This window comes from Haemaphysalis longicornis, unplaced genomic scaffold, assembly GCF_048455015.1.
Source record: "Haemaphysalis longicornis isolate Haplotype H1 unplaced genomic scaffold, Haemaphysalis longicornis Haplotype H1 scaffold_5, whole genome shotgun sequence".
NCBI classification, from domain to species: Eukaryota; Metazoa; Arthropoda; class Arachnida; order Ixodida; family Ixodidae; genus Haemaphysalis; species Haemaphysalis longicornis.
In genome coordinates, this window is record NW_027526385.1 from 5,375,953 (window position 1) to 5,383,546 (window position 7,594).

A 7,594-nucleotide genomic window follows, 5' to 3' on the forward strand; every position below is an offset into this window, starting at 1 on the left:
CAGACACACTGGCCTGTTTTATCCTCGAGCTCCGTGATGCCTGTTAAAGTCAGCGATCTGTTTCTGCTTGTAGGCTGCGTCTTTGCTCCTTACGTCTTTCCTCGACGGTCAGTGAGGAGATAACTGGGAGTCCTGTTTCGGAACTTTGGTTCGGAGTTGTCGTCCCATCAAGAGTTGGGCCGGGCTGAAGCCATCGACTCCTGGGGTGTCCCGGTAGCTGAGCAAGGTCAGATGAGTATCTGCTGCTTTGCAGAACAACTCCTTGATGGTCGTGAACACTCTTTCCGCCTCTCCGTTCGATTGTGCATAGTGCGGGCTGCTGGTGACGTGATCAAAGCCGTAAGATGCCGCAAACGCTGCAAACTCGTGCGAAGAGAACGGTGGACCGTTGTCCGATCTGACCTCTCGCGGAATCCCATAGTGGGCAAAGATGCTTTTGAGGACGTCAATGGCTGCCTGAGCCGTTGTGCTCCTCAGGGGTACGACTTCAGGGTACCTGGAGTGGTAGTCCACCACCAAGATGAATGTCTGGCTGCGGGGGTGGAACAGGTCCATGCCGACAAGTTCCCAGGGTCGTCCAGGTAGGGCCGTGGAGATCAGGGGTTCTGCAAGGTTCACCCGAGTGGAAGCACACTGTTCGCAGTTGGTTACCAGCGAGGTAATGTCTGCCGAAATGCCAGGCCACCAAATGGACTCTCGAGCAAGAGCTTTCGTCCTATTAATGCCTTTGTGTCCCTCGTATAACGGCGTCAAGACAGCCGGCCGAAGGGAATGTGGGATGACTATCCTTGCGCCTTTCAGTAGAACACCGTCACACACAGCGAGCTCATCTGCTGCTGAGGCATACTGGGAGAGGTGCAGTGGCAGCTTTGACTTCTGTGGCCAACCATTCTGGCAGAAGGAGGTGAGGGTTCTGCATTCGCCATCTGACTCTTGTGCCTGTCGCACGTCCTGTGGGCTTAGTGGCAAGGCTTCTGACATGCCGCTGATCACTTGAGCTGCAAACAATTCCACGGTGTCCAGGGGGAGGGACACCTTTTGGGTGATGCGTGACAACGTATCTGCCGTAGCTAGCAGCTTTCCTGCCACGTGCAGCATCTGGAACTGGTATCGCATGGTCTTTAACCGGAGCCTCTATATGCGAGGCGGCAGCATGTCCAGCTCCATCTTGCCGAAGAGTGAAACGAGTGGTAGGTGATCTGTCTCGACATCAAAGGTGATACCGCGGACGAATTCGTCAAACCGTTGGATAGCCCATGTCGTTGCCGACGCTTCCTTTTCTGTCTGGCTGTAACGCTACTCTGCCTTGGTCATTGACCTCGAAGCAAACGCAACTCAGCGGCGCTCTCCAGAGGGCTGGGTCTGTAGCAAGACCGCGCTGAGTCCAAACGAGCTTGCGTCAGCCGAACTGTGGTGGCGTATGACGGATGGTACTTGGCCATGCAACGGTCTGACGTTAGTGGTTCCTTGATTTTTTCGAATGCATCATTTTGTTCATGCTGTCACACCCAACTCACAGACTTGCTTAGAAGTGCTCTGATGGGAGCTGTGACATCCGAGATGCAAGGCAAAAACCGGGCAAGATGGTTGACCGTTCCGAGCAGTCGTCGGACACCTGCGATGTCGGTTCGAGCCTCCATGGCTTTGACTGCTTCGACCTTGTCTGGACTTGGCCTGATACCTTGTGCTGAAACGATCACTTTTAGGAAGGAGACTTGGGAGACACCAAAACGAAACTTGTCTTGGTTCAATGTGATGCCTGCTTTTGCAAGGCGAGACAGCACCTGGCTCAGTCTGGCGTCGTGCTCCTCGCGGGTGCGCCCAAAGATCAGAATGTCGTCTATCATATTGGCGACTCCTTCCTGGCCCTCCAGGATCCTGGCCATCTGTTTTTGGAAGTACTCCGGCGCGGAGGTGATGGCAAAGGGGAGCCGGCAGAATCAGTATCGGCCAAATGGGGTTATGGAGGTTGTGAGCACTTGGGAGTCAGCAGAGAGTTTAACCTGGTGGAAGCTGGCTGTTGCATCCAGCCTTGAGAAAACTGTTGCATCGTTAAGGAGGCCAAGGACTTGCTCTATAGTTGGTAGAATGTGGCGTTCACGAAGGACAACCTTGTTAAGCTGAGTCAAGTCAACGCACAGCCGGTAGGAACCATCGGCTTTCCGGACTACAACGAGACCAAAGCACGAAGGCGTTGGATTCTCGACCCTGCGAATCACGCCTCCTTCCTCCAGTTTGTCAAGCTCGTGGCGGACGACCTCGAGCAGCGGAATGGGAATCCTGCGAGGCGCGCTTAGGAAGAAGGGTACGGCATCAGGTCTAAGGAGGATAGTGTACTCGTCCTTGAGGGTGCCCAATCCTTGGAAGAGCTCCGCGCGCAAAGTTGCTTTTGGAGTCTGGAGTTCGTCGAGAAACTTTACAACTTCAAGGGCTTGAAGCGCCGGCAGTCCCAGTGAGAGACTGGATCACGTACAAGTGCTGAGAGCTCATTTTCCCGTGCCACCGAAGTCTTGCCGTGCACGAACCTAGCACACGAAGCAGCTGACCACCGGGTCCGGTGAGCAGGGTGTTGACTTGGTCGAGCTTAGCTGGCAACGCAGGGAAGTCGTTCGGAACGGCGGACACCTCGGTTCCAGAATCGACCTCGAACTGCGCTGTGTAGTTGTCAACGGTGACGTCGACGAACTTTGCCGCGGCGGGCGTCCCAACAGCGTTAGCACGGCACACTTCAGCAAAGTGCCGTTTCTTTTTGCAGAAGTTGCAGGTGGAATTTTGTGCAGGGCAGTTCAAACGTGGATGTGGCGCGCGGCCGTAGAATTCACATGTTGACGGCTGGGGGGGGCGCTCTGCTTTCCGCAACGGCAAAGGCGCCTTATCGTAGTTGCGGCGGCGAGAGGCGAACTTGTTATCGCGTACGGCCTCGAGGGGTAGCTCGCGGGAGGGCTCTGCGCGGTTTTGGGGCAACATTTGTTCTTTGTCGGCGTCTTCTGATTGACGGGCCTGCATCCATGCTTCTTTGAGCGTCAACTTGGCGGTCCTGCAAAGCTGGTCCGAAAGGCGCGAGTCGCGGAGGCCGACGACGAATCTATCGCGCACCAGCCTTTGCTCCACCTCAGTTGACGGATAGTTGCACTGCTTCACCATTTTACACCGTTCGGCGTAGTAGGCGTCGATGCTTTCGTCGGGCAACTGAACGCGTCGGTGAAAACGCGATGACTCGTAGAGTTCGTTCGCCGGGTGCACAAAGTGGTCGGTGAAGCGAGCGGCAACCGCTTGCAATGAGGCGAGTGATGCGGCGTTGAGCGAGAACGTCTCGAGCAGTGGGCGGGCCTCCGGCCCCACGAGCGTACCTGCATGTCGCCGGACGCTTGAGTCAGGCCCGAAATAACGGCGTAGTCCTCGTAGCGGCTGAGCCATGCTGGCCAGGTTCCGGGGTTCGTGAAGTCGAACGGTGCGGGCGGCTGGAGGTTGAGGCTGAACATTGTCGGCGGCGCTCCGTCCTTGAGGGCCATCGTAGTGCGGTCAGGGTGAGTCCGGGATGGGGGGGGAGGGGGGGTTACGCGGCCACTTCTGACACCATTTCGCGTGAGCGTGCGGGAGCACGAGTGGCCCCGGCCCGCAGTAAGAGCCGATGCGCACGACAGCTGCTCAGCTGACAAAAGAAGTCCCACACTTTATTTGGGGCATAATATATACAAACTAAGTGGCACCACACGCTAGTGGCAGCCGAACTAAATGGCTGAAGGGTGGGGACCTCTGCAGACACGTTTATAAAAAGAACTGTGGGATAATTGTCTCAAGGCTTCGTTTATATAGTCAGTTTTATTCATGACAACTATTGCGCCTCCTTTGTCTGCTGGCTTAATGATGATTTCAGGATGTGTCGCTAACAACTTGAGCGCGTTGCTTTCATCGGCCGAAAGATTCTTACGATATGGGGCCTGCTTTTTGTAGGCGTCAAGAATGTCCCGCGTGACGGCAGATATATACATGTCTAGACACTTGTCACGCTGTGTCGGGGGAGTCCAATGCTTATGAGAGGGTAAAGGGTCATGCGTCTCATTAGGGCTGGGGCGATCGTGGAAATACTCTCGTAGTCGGAAATTACGGCAAAAGTTATCCAGGTCTTTAAAGAGGTAAATTTGTTGAAACCACCAGTTGCCGGGCAAAAACGTAGGCCACGAGATAACAGACTCAATTCAGCAGGAGAGAGGGTAGCGCAGGACAAATTTACAATGCAAGAATTTTCAGGACTAGCGGACTGCAGTATTGGCTCGTATTCTTTGCTAGCTCCAGCTTCTAACCGCTATTGAACCGTAGCGGGCTGTACAATTCCATCGCGGCGAAATTTCATAGATTTTACTAAATCGATTTCATTGCTCTTTTTATGTTCGTATTCCTTTAATAAGCGTATTGCGTGTGTGGACAGTTTGGATGACATCCTTATCTGTTTTTCAGTGTTGCGGAGCGATTTTTCGGAGGACTCATAGTGATCAATAAGAATTCGTGCGAGTTCGAGTGAAGCATTTTTTAAAACTCTCCCACCTAGCGATGTGATGGGCGGACATTTTCGACGTAGCTGGCTTTAACATAATTTGTAGGCCCTTAGGAGCTTTAGATGCTCTGACGTAACTTTTGAGGGAGGAGGCATGCATCTGGGAACGAATGCGTTTGTCGGCAATTTTTCTTAAATTGATAAATGTTTTAGAAACTTGCCGGGAAACAGAACCGTTTGATGCTGGCCTGGGTAGTCACTTTTGCAACGAAGGTTTGGCGACGTCGGCGTACTAACGGAGTTGGTCTCTGGGGGCCCCGGTGGCGCTAGCAGTGACGGAGGGAGCGCTGGAAGTGGGTAGACCGGGGGGAGTCGCACATCCTTGAAGGCTCGAACCACGGTCAGACGATGGTTCTGCCGGGTTGCCAGTCGTATGTGTAGGTGAAGTCGGGGCGGCTGCAGATGAGTCCGAGTGGCTGTCACGTGTCGGATGATGGGTTCCTGGGCGGGCTGGTACAGATTGGGGGCTCGAACGCAGGCGTTCCTGTGGGTGGACTATCCCTCCATGTGGGGATGACTCGTTGGCTGACACCGGTTCTTCAGCGTGACCAGGTGGTGAGTTAGGTGGTGCGCGGGCAACCTGGGAGGCATAACATGGGATGGGGCACTTCACGGGCTCGGTTTCGAGGACACGTGACTGGGGACTTGAAAGCACGTAATTCTGGGGCTGGCCGATCGGTGCTGAGGTTATGGCTCGCGGCTTGGCTTCAGGTGACGAGTCTTGTTGGATGTTGCGTTCGGAATCACGGTGATCGGGTCGCTAAATTACGGGTTTCGAGACTACCGGCAAACTATCAGTTTCACGGCTAGCTGAGGGATCGGTTCTTAGGGCAGGGACGCTTGCGCCGTCAGCCCAGTGTGGTGAAGACGAATTGAAGCACAGCTGTCTGATGTGGCTGGCCATAATTGCGACACCTTCGTAGCTGGGGTGCAATCCGTCGGCCGCAAGAACCCGGGGTGCAGGCATCCATTCTAGTGCATGGTTCAGGGTATGCAGAAGTTTTGACTGTCAGCAAAACCGATGAAGAAGGTGGTAGAAGTAACACGCCTCTCTGTTGAATTTTAGGATGAAGGGTAGGTTGCGGTGGCCTTTACGGCGGCTGCTGTTTCGTGGCAAGATAAGGGTGGCGTAGATGCGTCTGATCTTGGGAAGCTCTTTTGCGATGTAGTCGCATAAGGCTTGGTACATGTCAAAGGTCGAGCGTCCTGTTCCCGAGCTGAGGTCGTTGGTGCCTATGTGCAGGATTAGGGTTGTAGCGGCGCAAGGGACAAGGTCCAGCAAGGAGTGAACGTCTTCGATGGTATTCTTCTCTTTTATGGTATATATATATAGATACACAGAAAGAAATGCCGGCAGTCTACAACGCCAAAGAAGGCATAGGGGAACGGGTTAGGCTATTTTTTACCGTTAGTGAAGTTACATTATTTTTTTATTATAATTACTTACGAGAGACAGATAGAAAGAAAAACACGCGCCCAGAGAGGGGACCGAACCCACGCCTTTCGATTACATCTCGAATGCCTTACCAATTCGGCTATGGGGGCGAGTGTGTCCTCGTTCACTTTCTGAGGTATTTATATTTACTACAACTGTATCTGACGCTTGAGGGTGGTAGCCAGCGCCGCTCAGACTACAAGGGGAGAAGGGGACCTTCTTTTCAACCCCCGGGGCGTGACGCGAACGTCTGCAGCCTGTCATAAGTGGGTAACCGGCGGGAAACCCTCTTATGCTACCTTGGCATCAAGGCTGCCAGAGCCGAGGCCCTCGCTAAGCTTTCGCGCGATAATAGGGTTTGGAAATGAGGGGCTCGTTAGGAAATACAGGAAGAAATGCCGGCAGTCTACAACGCCAAAGAAGGCATAGGGGAACGGTTAGGCTATTTTTAACCGTTAGTGAGGTTACATTATTCTTTTTTTATTATTATTATTACGTGAGAAAGAAAGAAAGAAAAACACGTGCCCAGAGTGGGGACCGATCCGACGCCTTTCGATTAGATCTCGAATGCCTTACCAATTCGGCTATCTGCGCGACCTTGTCCTCCTTCACTTTCTGAGGTATTTATTAATATATATATATATATATATATATATATATATATATATATATATATATATATATATATAGCGAATCAGAATAGGAAATGAGGGGCTCGTTGAAAATAACACAGAAATAAGAGTTGGCAGTCACGAAAACCTCGGAAAGCAATGGATGTGGTAGATCATTGAAACAGATGAAGAATTTGGAAAGAAAGACAGTGGAATGCCCGCCAGGTGGTATCCGAACCCACGACCTCCAGTATACCGGTCCGGTGCGATAACCACTATGCTACCGGAGGGGCGATTTTCCCCTCCACTTTCTGGGGTATTTCTGTTTAGGTATTTTTGTTTCGTGTGCTTCGGGGTGGTAGCCAGCGCCACTGAGACTACTCCGGGTGAAGGGGACCTTCTTTTTAACCCCCGGGCCGTGACTCGAGTCTCTACGACAAGTCGAGACTGGGCGACCAGCGTTGAACCCTCTTAAGCTTCCTATGGCACCAAGACTGCCAGAACAGAGGCCCTCGCTATGCATGTAGCGAATAAGAATAGGAAATGAAGGGCTCGTTGAAAATAACACAGAAATAAGAGTTGGCAGTCAAGAAAACCTCGGAAAGCGAAGGGGAGGATGTGGTAGATCATTGAAACAGATAAAGAATTTGGAAAGTTTGGAAACATAAAGAATTTGGAAACTTCCTTTTTTTCTTTCCAAATTCTTTATCTGTTTCAATGATCTACCACATCCTCCCCTTTGTTTTCCGAGGTTTTCTTGACTGCCAACTCTTATCTCTGTGTTATTTTCAACGAGCCCTTCATTTCCTATTCTTATTCGCTACATGCATAGCGAGGGCCTCTGTTCTGGCAGTCTTGGTGCCATAGGAAGCTTAAAGGAGCCATGAAGAGAAAACACAAGTTTGTTTCATTCGAAAGGTTGCCTCGTTAGAACCATAACGACACCACTTAAAACGCAAACTTCGCTCGAATAAGCTACATAATTAGGAAAAA

At 52.0% G+C, this 7,594-nt stretch overlaps 1 pseudogene; it reads right to left on the reverse strand.

Annotated features, from left to right (window-relative positions):
* Positions 1-2,905: 2,905 nt before the first annotated feature.
* LOC144139029 (uncharacterized) lies at positions 2,906-3,512 on the reverse strand (annotated as a pseudogene).
* Positions 3,513-7,594: the final 4,082 nt, after the last annotated feature.